This window comes from Scophthalmus maximus, chromosome 2 (genome assembly GCF_022379125.1).
Source record: "Scophthalmus maximus strain ysfricsl-2021 chromosome 2, ASM2237912v1, whole genome shotgun sequence".
In the NCBI taxonomy this organism is placed as follows: domain Eukaryota; kingdom Metazoa; phylum Chordata; class Actinopteri; order Pleuronectiformes; family Scophthalmidae; genus Scophthalmus; species Scophthalmus maximus.
Genome location: NC_061516.1, coordinates 34,607 through 49,889, shown reverse-complemented (window position 1 = coordinate 49,889; position 15,283 = coordinate 34,607). Strand labels below are relative to the sequence as shown.

The 15,283-nt window shown below is 40.8% G+C and overlaps 1 pseudogene; it reads right to left on the bottom strand.

Moving 5' to 3' along the window:
• Window positions 1–10: 10 nt before the first annotated feature.
• LOC118300079 lies at window positions 11–14,451 on the bottom strand (annotated as a pseudogene).
• Between the last annotated feature and the right edge of the window lie 832 nt (window positions 14,452–15,283).

The window sequence follows — 15,283 nt, the reverse complement described above, 5'->3', positions numbered from 1 at the left end:
GTGTTTTGACTATTGTATTCATTAAACCCTTGTTAAACAGGAAAGAATTCAACAATACAATGGAAATAAAAAAGAAAAAATTATACATATATGATTTCACACAAATAGTCTTGATTGAGGTGAGAAATTGACAGCACTGCTTTGTATTGCAATTTTGGATCCTGGTCTGCATGAATAAAATATTTAAAACAATAACATGGCCTCCCTGTTAACTAATTAACTACCACTGTGTAGATGTTTCCTAAATGCATAGCCTTTTGTACAGTTTCCCAAATCTAAACTGTTCAATACCAAGTTTTCCATTTACGGCTTAGCTTTGTTGTCATTGTTCCAAATGATTCTACAACAAGCAACACATTTTGTCTGAAGGTATACGTTGTATAGCCTTAAATATTGATGCTGTGATTCAGATTTAAGTGTTGTCTCGCTGTGGATTGATACAGATCGGTGTCACGTTTTGTCTTCGTTAAAACGATTTTGTTTTCATGTTCACATACAGAAACCTGATGGTCAACTGGGGGGCATGCTCAGTTCATGGCACTGAACTTACTGCTGACAGTTTGTGGTGTGGTCCAGTGAAATGTGTTAATGTAATAAGTAGTTAATGTGTGTTCGCTTCTCAGAACCAAACTCATGCAGAATGCAATCACTTGACTTATCTTCGTTAGAGATGATTGATGAAGATCATTTTCACACAGCAAAAATATATGTTAGATCTGCAGATATTTAATTAAGTTAATTTAAAGTTCACCAATTATGAAAGGTGATCGCAATGGATCTAAATCAAATATTCATCTGCTTATTGGTGATCATCACTGCACAGTGCTTCAACTCTATGTACATGAGGTCTATCAAGTCTTCAAATTTTTGAAATTGTTCACATGCTTGTGTGTAATACACTATTTAAATGGTGCCAATCCACAATTCAACAACAAATGAGCAAAGTTTCCGTGAGTGTTTTCAGTTCCCATCACAATTCGCACTTGTGGTTGATGTGGGAGATTAGCGCTTAAGTAAAAAAAGACATTTCTGACAGTGTTGAATTCTACTGTGGCTTTGATGCAGAAAGCTGAAGACCTTTCTTTCCTGTGGTTGAAGCTCTCACTGACAGCACTGTTTATCACCGCAGTGCAATGTTAAATTTATTTTCATCAATACAACAAAAAATTATGAGTGAAAATGAAACGGATCAGAAGAGACCTCCAAAGTCTGAGACTCAGAGACACAGACCCAGCCTGAAAAAACCCAGCAGCGACAGCAAGAGATTTGATAAACCCACCTGATACCACCACAACAGAACACCTGAAATTGATATAACAATAATTATCATTGTGTAGATAATAGATATTGAATAATTCAGTGCCAATGCTCACTGCAGAGAAGTAAAGCTTAGATCAAGGTGAAGCTCATCATCTGCCCTGCAGTGACACTTGACATGTCTGAGCGCTTATGCATGGTCGTCTCTTTGAACCAACTGGCCACATAACGGACTTCCCAATGAGAAGTCTGTGTTTTTTAACCTTTCTAGCACAACACTGGTTATTTTCAACCTTCAACTTTTGACAATTCAATATCAAGTTACTGTAAATGTAAAACACACATTTGAATCGGTGTAAATTGTCGTATCCAACAAGGAAGCTGTGAACTTTGTGACCTAAAAAGAATAATCAATCATGTAACATTTGACAGAACATTATCATTCAGTTTGATTATGCTGTTAATAGTTAATTTAATTATTTGCTCTTGATATATGCATTTGGTTTTGAAAAATGTCCTTACTGGTGACAACAGATGATTAAAAAAGAAGAAGCTATTCAGCAAAATAAGGAGGGGGGTCAAAATAGTTGTACTCATTAACATATTATTAAATGGAAATGCATAGAAGAAATGAATTTAAGTTCTGAAGTATGGAGTTGGAAGTGTTGAGTATCTGGTGGTTGACAACTTAGTTGTAGGCTGCGGATGTTCTGCCTCCTCACTAACAGCACGCTGCTGTGCTGCCAGTGCAAAGGTGATGTGAAGACCAGCAATGAGGCAAATCGTGTGCTGCCCATTTCCACGCACAGTCAAACCATGAGTGTTCTATTCCAGAAACACTGGGCCTCAGCCATTGGTCCAGAGAGGGGCCTCAACAGAAGACAGGTAGACTCCTCCAGCAGAGCTAATGAAGGGAACCTGCAGCCGAGAAGCCAAAAAAACACGAGGCCTGAAGTGAAGGGGTAATGATAAATCTTCTTCAAACCCATTTTTATGGGTTGTTATTGTTAATCATATTGTTAATTAAATTGGAATACAACTACAAAAAGAGAAGTTTTAAGGGACAACACATATTTGTTGTGGTTATTTCTTTTCTTCTGGTTTCCACTTTAGTCAAAATCATTTTGCTCTCCACTTCTCGATATTAGAAAACTATTGCAGTAGTTGAGACAATAATAACAATGAAACACGGTTACAACGTGCTTTACGAGACAAAAATGAAGAATTGAATGCAAACAATATCAGTTAAAAGCAATTTGAAGATCACACATTTGGAAAGAAACATAAGTACAAATTTTACTGATGAGAAAGAGTGAACTCCAATTCAGTTGTATTTGTTAAGCCATAGCGCCAAGTCACAACATGCATCGTCTCAAGGCACTTCACATAGGGAGGTGGAGACCTCATAATATTGCAGAGAAAACCCAACATTTCCAACAATGAGCAACACTTGGCGACTGTGGAGGAGAAAAAAAACTCCCTTTTAACAGGAAGAAATCTCTAGCAGAACCGGACTTCGTTGTGGGCGGCCATCTGCCGCGACCAGATGGGGTGAGAATTTAATGATTTTGCATGAACACATTTTTGTTCAAAATCTAGTCGGAGTGTTCAGAACTCCCTCCCATCCACAAACGCAAGTTGATGACAGGGCCTCAGTTCCACTCTGAGCTGCTGTTCCAGACTTCATCTGGCATCTGACTTTGATCAATCGTGTTCTACGGTTATATTTTGAATACCTCACTGTGCTGCGGATCCTGTCCCTCTTCATGTGCTAAATGACAGAAAAGGTTCATCTGCTCAGTTCATTGTATAGAATTTTTAGGGCCGATGCCGATACCAATTTCTTTTCATCAGCCTTATCCGATGACGATAGGGACTGCCGATTTTCTTGAGCCGATATTTGGAGCCGATACTACTTTTGCTCCCTCAATTTGATAGTTAAATAGAATTAAATTCGGCGGGTTGTCTCGTCTGATCTGAGGTCTCAGTCAAAGTGGGGTTATGGCCAAGGCCGTGGCTCGCCTCCCTGGGTCGAGGGAGACGAGGCTCACGTCGCTCTGGAGCATCTCGGGAGTTCCCACCGGCCGCCAACGGGATCCCCTGCGCAAAGCCTGCGGCGCGGTCAGCGCGGAGACTCAAAAAAGTCCACCGGCAGCCGCGCCCGACGGGGGGCGCCGCCAGTCCCAGCCTGCCGAAGCAGAGAGGGGAAAGGCGGGGAAGAGAAGGAGGGTACGGGGGAGAAGAGCCACGACAGAGCTGGGTAAATGGTTCCGGAGAGAGCGGGGCCGGGCCCGATAGGCGACCGGATCTGCCCTCCCCTAAAAAAAAACTATCGGCGAACTTAACAGCCGCGCATCGGCCATAAAAAACGCAAACATCGGCCAATATTATCGGCCGGCCGATATATCGGTCGAACACTACTGTATGGCATCAGGAAGTTTTGCATTGGCAAAGTTGTGCACTTTCAACTGAAATGAAAAACATATAAATACCTGTCTGACGTTTCCAGATTTTCAGAACCAGAGCAATGATGATTATAATGAGGAAGGTAATCACACTGCCCAGGATCACACTGGTCAGATGTGTTTGCTCATCAGACTCATCTACTAGAAAGATTTGTTTTTGTATTAGATCTTTTGAAAGTACAAAAAATGTAATGTTACTGACTGATCTGTGCTCCCTTCCAGACTGGTCTCAGCGCAAAGAGGCGGGCTGACAATACACTGCAAATGCCTGCAGGGAAATACAGGTACAGAAATAATAGCTGCAAAAAGAATGGGAGAAAGGTACTACCTTGTTTGACACACGCAATAATGAGGTTCTCATACTTTCCTCCAATATATAGACAGTGAGTGTACTTAATCCACAAGTGGTACCACAGCATGATACTGACTGTTGTGACCAAAGGAAGTTTATAATTTTAACACCAGGTTGATTGTTAGCTCGTGTGATTCCATCTCATAGTCTGACAAAGTCTTCCAAAAATCTTATTATCCTCTAACAAGATAAAAAAAACATATACCTTCTTATATTTTAACCTTAAAACAATATGTGATTGTGCTACAGTTAGCTCATTCATCCATTGTACTGGGAAACATGTTTAAAAACATGTATGTTAGAATTGTAATTCCTTCAGTTTCCATACGGTTTTACAATTCATCTAAATATTGACAAAGAAAATGATCTTGTGCGGTGGTGCTAATGTTAATGATGAAAGTCAGAAAAACCTATGGCATGAGCACAAAGGACTGCACACTGGTAGCGTATACCTTACCATCTATCTTACCTGGGAAATAAAGATAATTATGATGATAAAAAAGTTTGCAGGGTTTAGCAGGTTCACATGCAAGTATCACACAGGAGATAGATGACACATTTGCCCGCTGTGCGCGTGTGTTTTGTTGCCGTGCATGTGTCACCAAACGCAACAGGCCTCTTTTCACAAGAACGCAGAGGCGGAGGCGGTCAGCACATGTATGAACGGACTGAGCTGAAGCTGATCATTCTGTCATGATGAACCTGCCGCTCAACTATAAAACAGTATGTGCTGAACCCGATTGTGGTCGATTGGACCAGCAGCAAACATGATATGGCTTAACTGTGGATGTTCTGAATCAGTGCCGAACAACCAGGCTGAATAAGTGGTGATGTGTTCGCTTACATATCATATTCTGAATATATACTGAAGTGCATTTATGACTGCTGCACTTAGGCTTGAAAGAAGTCAAGGACAAGAGTTCAGACAACACTGTGCGCTCTCTTCCTCTGGAAACATGTGCATCTCACTTGCTTGATGGTCATCAGTGTCCTCTCTGACTCCTCCTCCATCAACTTTGCCCCTTTAACTCGCAGAAGAAAGGCAGAAAAAAAATAAGACTGACAAAGACGTTGAACTCGTTAAGGTTGAAAGAAACATGTGCAACAGCACAGCCTGAATATAGAATTACCCGCAAACAAACATACATCTGTTCCTCTCTGTTCCAGTGGTTTCCTGGCTCAATCTGGTGGCAGCGAGCACAACACTTGGCCCGGCGCTCTTTTGCTGATGCAGGCCTGTGGTTCACTTATTGGTTTCGCTTGAAAACTTAGATCTTTTGTACTGCAGGTCACCTGAGTATTTGGAGTCACACACTCTACAACACACGCCGTTGCTGATTTAGCACAAAATCTGCAAAAAATGACAGATTCGTGGGTTTCACCAAAAAAAGAATAATTTATAATAATAATCATAATAATAAATTTCATTTATAGAGCACTTTTCATTGCTAAAAGTAATCTCAAAGTGCTACAGAGTAGAAACAAGATAAAAGAAGGTTTAAAAAGAAAAAATATCGGTGGAAGAAAAAGTACAAAAAGGGGAATGCTTGTTCAAAAAGAAAGGTTTTCAGGCCCTTCTTAAAAGAGAGAGTGCTTTGTGGAGCCCTCAGGTGGTCTGGAAGGGAATTCCACAGGCAAGGAGCGGCTGAGCAGAAGACTCGATCCCCCATGGTGCGCAGCCTGGTCCTGGAGGGGTGAAGGGTGAAGGTTTTGTTTCCGGAGCGGAGGTTGGGTGAGGAGGTTTGTGGTGAGACTAGATCTTTCAGGTAGGGAGGGGCATTCCCATGGATGCACTGATAGGTGAGTAGGGAGATTTTGTAATCAATCCTGAAAGAGACTGGAAGCCAGTGGAGTGAGTGAAGGACGGGTGGGATGTGGTCATATTTTCGTATCCTCATCAGGATCCTAGGGCGATGTTTTGGACGTATTGAAGCTTTTGAATGCTCTTGCCAGGAGTCCCGATGAGGAGAGCGTTGCAGTAGTCCAGCCTTGAGGAGACAAAGGCGTGGACAAGGTTTTCGGCATCTGGCAGACAGTGTGGGACGGAGTTTGGCAATGTTCCTGAGGTGATAGAAGGAGGTCTTGCACAGATGTTTAATGTGGGTGTCAAATTTAAGATGGGGGTCAAATCTTACACCCAGGTTGGTGACTGTTGATGTCACGGGTATACTTTGACCAGAGACGGTGATTTGGGTTATGGGGGATGACTGGACCTGGTGTGGTGTGCCAACTAAATTAGCTTCTGTTTTGGAACTATTAAGCTGTAGGAAGTTTTCTGTCATCCACTCCTTTATGTCCTCACGGCAGAAGCTCAGTGATGATGATGACCATGACAGTGAGGCTGCAGATGAGATAGGGTCAGTTTTTATGTACAGCTGTGTGTCATCAGCCAGCATGGAATGATATTCCATGCTGGAATATCATTCCACCGACTCGCAAGTGGTCGAGTGCGCGCATTGACACCCCGACACCAAAGGTTGAGGTACATAATACCGTGGCTCCACACCACAATCACAGACTCTGGCTCTAAATGACGGTTAAAGCGCAAGGTGGCAGCACCTGCATCCAGGTTGTTTTGGCCTCATACATAGGTACAAACACAATCTCAAATGTAATGTCTCCACCTTGTACTGAGGCAAAGACCGCATGGGGTTTACACAACGGAAACCTTTTGACGTCTCTCTCCCTTTGTGAAGAGACCAAAGTTATTCTTACAAAAAAGGAAGCACCCCTGTTAAAAAAAATGACTTTCACACTTTGATTCTGTTATCTAGTCAACCCATAGACATGAGGTCAGGTTTTTGTCTTACCACAGTGCTTGGATATAGTCTGTGCTCTGTGTTGTGAAACACAATCAAAATGGATTATATACTGTTGCACAATGAGCAAAGCAACCTGATGTGGCTGCTCGTGTGGAGACATCCTGCCCGAAACCTCAGAGACAAACACAAAAACACGAGAGGGTATGAGATCTACTCTCTTTTACTCTTAAGCCTCTTGTATCTCATGGTGTTGATATGAACAACTTACGTCAAATGCCTTACAGTAGCCTACGTGTGATTCCAATAATGCAATTAGAAGTGTGGAAACTCTTAGAGCAGAGTGTGTGTGTGTGTGTGTGTGTGTGTTTGTGTGTGTAGTTCTTTACTATCTGGCGACAAATCAATTGGTTTTACTCAGTGTACGTTTCGTAACCTAGCCCACATAAAGAAACCTTGTAAGAGAAGACTCTTTTTTTCATGGAGGAGCTTAGTTTACATTCACCCGTGGGGTCATCCCTCTGTCACCTCGATCTGCTGACCTTGTGATCTCTTAAAGTGGCATAATGAAGGTCCTCCGCCTCTGGGTGTGACTGCTAATTAAAGATAAAGTGGTTAATGTTTTTTTATACAACACAGCACAGATTTGCAGTAATTAATACAACACAACGTGTGTCATAATCCTTAGTATATTCACACATCTCTTGTCAAAATCAACACACACACACAAGAAAGCATACTTACCTCTGCGTTTGGAGCAGAGGTCACTGAAAGTTGGACATCGGAGTCTGGTTATGACAAACAAGATGAAAAGTCCTTTTTTATTCAAATGGGATTCGCACTCAATCCTTTCCTGTCATTAAGAGACACTCACCTGTACAGTGGCAGTTCCCCTTGTGCGTCTTGTACAGCAAGAAAGCCAATAAAATGATCAAAACAGTGGTGAACGCCAGAGCTCCTTTCAAGAAATGCACCAGGATAAGAGAGGCCCTGTCAGCTGTAGAGAAACAGAACAAACAGTGTCATTTTTTTACAGGACGGATTTAGAAATTTTCAAATCCATCTCAAAACAATACCGATATGAACATTGAAATGTTTGTGGTCATCGTAATTTTTGCTAGGACTGTCCACAAGGAGATGAAACACAAGCGATATACACCTACCGAGGTAAATATATGGATCTGATCTGGTCAAATTAGACTCCGAAAGCCTCATATCAGCGATAGCTAAAATTGTTGAAACAAATATTTGCTTAAGAAAAAACAGAGCAAATATACCTAAATAAAAATTCAATTCAATTCAATTTTATTTGTATAGCACCATATCACAACATACATTGTCTCAAGGCACTTTACATAGTGAGGTCAATATTACAATATTACCGGGAAAACCCAACAAATCCCACAATGAGCAAAGCACTTGGCGACGGTGGAGAAAAAAAACTCCCTTTTAACAGGAAGAAATCTCTGACAGAACCAGACTCAGTTGTGGGCGGTCATCTGTCTCGACCGGTTGGGGTGAGGAGAGAGAGGAGGAAGAGAGGAGAGGTGGGCAGAAAGAGGGTGGGAGGCGAGACAGTAGGAGAGAAGAGAGAGAGAGGACAGTTGTACAACCGCCGCTGTAATCTCTACCAGACTGATACTTATAATTAAAAAATACAATTATGTTGTTGTTATTATTAGTGATGATATTAATATTAATATTAATAATAGCAATAATAATGACGGGTTTGGGTCCTGCAGCTCTGGGGTCAGAGATACACTAGGAGAGATAGAAAACACAAACAGGGTTAGTGACATGTACTGTAAACATATCGGGGGATGGGGGGGTAGTATAACAGTTGCTTTAATTTCTACCAGACTGATACTTATAATTAGTGAAAACTGATACTTATAAATACAATGATGTTATTAATAATAATGATAGTAATAATAATAATGACGGGTTTGGATCCTGCAGCTCTGGGGTCAGATCTACTAGGGGAGAGAGAAAACAGAGTTAGTGACATGTAATGTAATAGATACATGGGGGGCAGAGAGAGAGAGAGAGAGAGATTGAAAAAGGTGGGAGAAGGAGAGAGATATAAAGGGAGAGAAAGAGGGAGAAGGAGAGAACGGGAGAGGGAGAAAGATGCTCATGATATAAGTTCCCCCAGCAGTCTAGGCCTATAACAGCATAATAAAGAAATGGTTTATTAAACACCTGAGCAGTTCTAACTATAAGCTTTATCAAAAAGGAAGGTTTTAAGTTTAACTTTAAATGTAGACAGGGTATCTGCATCCCTGACACAAACTGGGAGCTGGTTCCAGAGGAGAGGAGCCTGGTGGCTGAAGGCTCTGCCTCCCATTCTACTTTTACAGACTCTGGGAACCACAAGTAATCCTGCATTTACAGAGCGAAGTGATCTATTGGGATAATATGAAACTAGGAGCTCTGTAAGATATGATGGAGCTTGATTATTAAGGGCATGTAGGTTAGGAGCAGTATTTTGAATTCTATTCTGAATTTTACAGGAAGCCAATGCAGAGATTCTAACACTGGAGAAATATGATCTCTTTTTCTAGTTCCTGTCAGAACTCGAGCTGCGGCATTTTGGATTAGCTGGAGGCTTTTCACAGACTTATTGGGGCATCCTAGCAGTAATGAATTACAGTTGTCCAGTCTAGAAGTAACAAATGCATGGACTAGTTTTTCAGCATCCTTTTGAGAGAGGATGTTTCTAATGTTCTTGATATTGCGCAGGTGAAAGAAGGCTGTCCTAGAGACTTGTTTTATGTGTGAGTCAAAGGACATGTCCTGGTCAAAGGTAACTCCAAGGTTTCTCACAGTAGAGCTGGAGGCCAAGGTAATGCCATCCAAAGTAACTATTTGATCAGATAATGTTTCTCTGAGGTGTTTAGGGCCGAGCATAATGACCTCAGTTTTTTCTGAATTTAGAAGTAAAAAATTATAAGTCATCCAGGCCTTTATGTCTTTAAGACAATCCAGAAGTTTGTCTACCTGATTAGTTTCATCTGGCTTTATAGATAAATACAGCTGGGTATCATCAGCGTAGCAATGGAAATTGATGTGGCGTTTTCTTATAATATTGCCTAAAGGAAGCATATATAGAGTGAAAAGTATCGGTCCCAGTACAGAACCTTGTGGTACTCCATGTCTCACTTTTGTATGAATGGAAGATTGTTTTGTATGAATGGAAGATTTGTTATTAACGTTAACGTTAACGTTAACAGAATTTTGTGATCGATGGTATCAAATGCAGCACTAAGATCTAAAATGACGAGAATAGAAACATATCCACTGTCTGAGGCCATGAGAAGGTCGTTGGTAACCTTCAGTAGTGCTGTTTCTGTACTATGATGTTTTCTAAAACCTGACTGAAAGTCTTCAAGCAGACTACTCCTGTGTAAATAGTCACATAACTGGTTAGCAACAGTTTTTTCAAGGATTTTAGAGATAAAGGGGAGGTTTGATATGGGTCTATAGTTAGCTAAGATATCTGGGTCCAGAGTCGGTTTTTTGAGCAGAGGTTTAACTACTGCCACCTTAAAGGCCTTTGGTACATAGCCTGTCAATATAGATAAATTGATCTGATCTAATATGGAATTATTAATTAAAGGTAATACATCCTTAAATAGCCTTGATGGAATAGGATCTAAAAGACAGGTTGATGACTTGGATGAAGTGACAAGTGAAGTCAGCTCAGCCAGATCTATAGGGGAGAAGCATTCTAAATATAAATTAGGCGATACTATTGGTTCAGAACCTACAGTACTGGACAGTGTGTCTGTGCCATTAGTGGGAAGAAGCTGGTAAATTTTTTCTCTGATGGTAATAATCTTATTAGTAAAGAAACTCATGAAATCATTGCTACTTAGAGTTGGAGGAATAGACTGTTCAGTAGAGCTTTTACTCTCTGTCAGCCTGGCTACAGTGCTGAAGAGGAACCTAGGGTTGTTTTTATTTTCCTCTATTAGTGAAGAAAAATAATTGGTTCTGGCATTTTGGAGGGCTTTCTTATATGTAATTAAACTATTTTTCCAGTCTAGGTGAGAATCATCTAGACTATTGGAACGCCACTTCCTTTCTAACCTACGTGACGTCTGTTTTAAAGCGCGTGTCTGTGCATTAAACCATGGAGTTATCCTCCTCTGTTTGACTGTCTTCTTTTTCAGAGGGGCGACAGTGTCAAGTGTGGAACGTAGTGAGGCTGCTGCACTATCAACAACATCATCAATTTGTATGGGAGTAAAGTTAGGATAACGATCCTGCACTGTATCGACACATGGCAGTAGAGTAAATAACGAAGGAACTGTTTCTTTGAATTTACTAACAGAGTTTTCTGATAGACACCTGCTGTAATAGAACTTTTCTCCAAATTCAGTAAAGTTAATAATGGAGAATTCAAATGTAACTAAGTAGTGATCGGACAGAGGGTTTTGAGGAAATACTATTAGATTGTCAATGTCTATGCCATAGGTCAGAACGAGGTCGAGGGTGTGATTAAAACAGTGAGTGGGTTTGTTTATATGTTGAGTAAAACCAATTGAGTCTATGAGCGAATTAAAGGCAGAACTAAGACTGTCGTTGGCAACATCCACATGAATGTTGAAGTCACCCACTATAATAACTTTATCTGTGCTAAGCACCAACTCAGATAAAAAGTCTGAAAATTCAGATAAAAATTCAGAGTGGTCGATAAACAACGACTACAATAACTGGTTTTTGACAATTCCAGCTAGGGTGAAGGAGGGTAAGAGTTAGGCTTTCAAATGAGTTAAAACTATGGTTAAGTCGAGCGTTAAGCAATAAGTCTGCTTGGTAGATTGCTGCTACTCCTCCTCCTCGGCCTGTGGTCCGAGGAATATGAGTATTATTATAAGAGGGAGGTGTTGATTCATTTAAACTAACATATTCTTCTGGCTGTAGCCAGGTTTCAGTCATACAGAATAAATCAACGTGCTTATCAGTTATCAAATCATTCACTAACAAAGATTTAGATGGGAGTGACCTAATATTAAATAATCCAACTTTAATTGTTCTATTCTTAGGTTCATTTATAGGCTTTGTGTTGATCTTTATGAGATTTGTGTGAATTACACCTGTTTTATTTCCCTTTGGATTAGATAGTTGAAGTGGTCGTGGGGCAGAAACAGTTTCTATGGGGTTTTGTGGGGGTGACTGCTGTAATAGAAGCGCAGAGAAGCGTGTAAGACTGCAACTCTGCTTCCTGGTCCCAACTCTCAAAAGTCATGGGTTTGACCGTCTAGGTAACCGAGTCAGGTTTCTACAAATGAGAGCTGCACCATCCAAAGTTGGATGAATGCCGTCTCTCCGCATCAGACCAGGAATTCTCCAAAAGGTGCGCCAGTTATCTATGAAAAGGTAGATTTTGCCCCATATCTCCTACAAGTATTGAGTTAAAAATCTGAAGGAGTGATTAATATTATTTGTCAAATGGGACAACCTCTGCTTTATAGTTACTCACCCTCAAAGTCCATCTTGGTTTCCAAACAGCACGTGTCCACATGAGGCAACAGCACAGAAGGTCCCAGCATGAGAGAGGTTCAGGCTTTTCATGGACAAGTTGTAGGCGCAGCTGTGTGTTTGTGTGTTGGGTTTCCTCTCGCACTGATCATCCCTGTCTCCATGCGTGTAAATGAGTCCTGGGTGAGGCTCTTCAGAGTTCTTGAACCAGTAAACGCTGTGTTTTCCGTCACAGGTCCCGGTGTGGACTGTGCAGCCGAGAGTTGCAGAGACTCCTGGCTGGACGGTCTCAGATCCTGACTGATCGACAAGAGCCTGGATGTTCAGCCCTGAACCTTTTACACTGACGGTGACGGCGGTGCAAAATACAAAGTCATTTAAATCGCTACCTGCACAATGGTAAGTAGCTGAGTCTGAAATTCGCAAATGTGAGATCTTCAAGTCATTTCTCCCGTTTCCGGCATCCATTGAGAAACGTGTATCATTAAATTCACCATTAAAGGTGCCTTTATTATTATTATTATTATACCTATAGAAGGTAGACACCAGATTTGGCTTCTGTCCCAGAGTTTGCTTGTACCAGAAAAACATTGTTGCTGCACCATCTTTGCAGAGGCATGACAAAGTCACGCTTTCCCCAATATCGGCCGACTCGAAATGCAGAAACGATTGTCCCAAAGGTGTCCAATGAGCTAAAGAGAGAAGAGACAAAGCAAATGCACAAATCCTTAGATTTGCCAGTATCTTGTAATGCCCTGGCTTTACAGGCATCAAGCAGACACAGAGCAAAGCTTACCCCAACTCGCCACAAACAGACATGTGAAATGCAAAGCAAAGTTTGGAGGCGTCATTGTTCTTCAGCTGCAGAGCTGAATGGAATGAATCTCTCCACACGTTCCCCTGTCTTCACAGAGAAGACTGCGCTTGATCGGCCAATCACCTTGAACGACCCACTTTGAGGGATGGTGATTGGCGCCAACTCCCTTGACCAGTTTGGCCCAATACAGCAACGTGACTCTTGAGAAGACGAATCACAAAAGTCAAAAGTCATCTTCATTTATTTCTCTAATATCTTTAAACTGTTTTCATAAATCTGAGGGAGTGCCATCGCAATTTTCATTGAGTTGCTGTCCGCAAAAAAAAAATCGGATCTTGAGTTTGCAGGATGTGACGTGGTTCCTCAGATGTGTGCCTGTTGTCAGGTAAAATGGGAAAAGAAACATAAAGAAGATAAGAAATATATATTAACGGGGGGAAAAAATACAAATTAAAATTGCGCAGAATCTGTGTCTGTGCAACCTAATTTGGTGATTTTTTTAAAGACCATACTGGTTTGCACATAAAACAAGTCTAGTACTTTCTAACGCTTTCAAACAATTATGGATGATACAAGTTAATATGAGCTGGTTCTCACTCTCTTACCTCCAACCGCTGCATTATCAGATGTCATAACCACCACCATCATTATCAATTCGTCACTTAATTTTTCAGCTCTATCTGCTGTTGTTTACCCTTTATTTGATGTTGTGCACACAGCATGTTGGCTGCGGTTCAGGCGCAAACTTCATTTCACACAGCCGCCTTAGTAAAAGTGACTCGTCTTTGCTCTTGACTTTTGTCTTCCTGTGTTCAAGCTACAGGACTTAAAAGTTTCCACCGGCGGAAACCTGCACACAGTAGTTCACATCTTATCCTCCACAGGAGTCGAAACAGAAGCTGAATGCTGAGAGCTGGCTAGTACAATGGTTTCCGGTTAAAGGTCTTTTTTTTTTGGTTTAGATCAGAGGGGGTTTTTGAATGTGACCTGTCAATGTCTGCATCCAGACCAACAGTAATCATGTACTTTAGTCTTCAACAACAAACCTTTTCTGCCAATGACGATGAGTTCAAGTATTATGCGAAGCAATCAAAACATTAACGGTAGTTTTCTTTTTTGCCTGCAGCTGCTCATGCTATGTTGCGTTAAAGGGTCAATTAAAGGGTCAAATTACTCACCCTATTTATGGTGCAGTTTTTGCTTTACCTACAGAGGTTTAGAGATTTTCATCTCAGTTTCAGATCCGTTCTGCCGCAGTGTCTTCATTCAATAGATGTGAACAGAGTTTGTTTGTGTTGGCCAAAGATTTGAAAAAAAGGACTTGTGGTATTCCACAGACCTATTTTTTTTGTTCAACCTACTTTAAACTGAAGAAATAGTCCCCACAGAAACTGCTCACACGAGGTCATTGAGTTATGTAAACCACACCCTAACATCAAAGTTAGTTTATTTTTTTGAAAGACTGACAGCTGATGATTCTTTTACATTCTTTTTTGTAGGGTTTGTGATGCACAAGAAATGTTCTTCAACATTATAGCACTCACCTCAAATGTAAAATAAAAGTATTTGAAATCCAGGTGTCAGGGTTATGCAGGAACTAGACCCAAATGCAACAACAACAAGGGATTAAGAAACTAATATAAAAGATACACAAGGAAAAGTACAACAAGGGAATAATCAAATCAAAATCCACAAGCAAAAATAACTGTCCATGAAGAAAAACAAAATGATTTTAAGAGTCAACAAAGGTCATGGGGGCAAATTCATAACACCAGGGCTATTTAGATCCATGTTGACAGTCATGCAGTCTTCTTCTTCCCTGTCTTTGTTGGCGCATTGTTGCTTATCGCTGCATGTTTCAATCATCTGTAAGTCAATGTGACATCATCAGTAGTATTGAATCCCCCAAGTAAGATCATGCACAAGTACAAGGGCGCACATCATGCTCATGCTCAAACAAAAGTACATTTTTTGCTGATCTTCAACCTCATTTGTACATGTACAGATGATAAGAGTAACATATATATCTAACATTCACAGTATCTTTAACTAATTTTTGGACTTTTACAATTACAACTAAAATGGCGCTCATAGACCTCATCCCTCTGCCAAGGCCGAACAGTTCTCTTTAATAGGCCAGATTTAT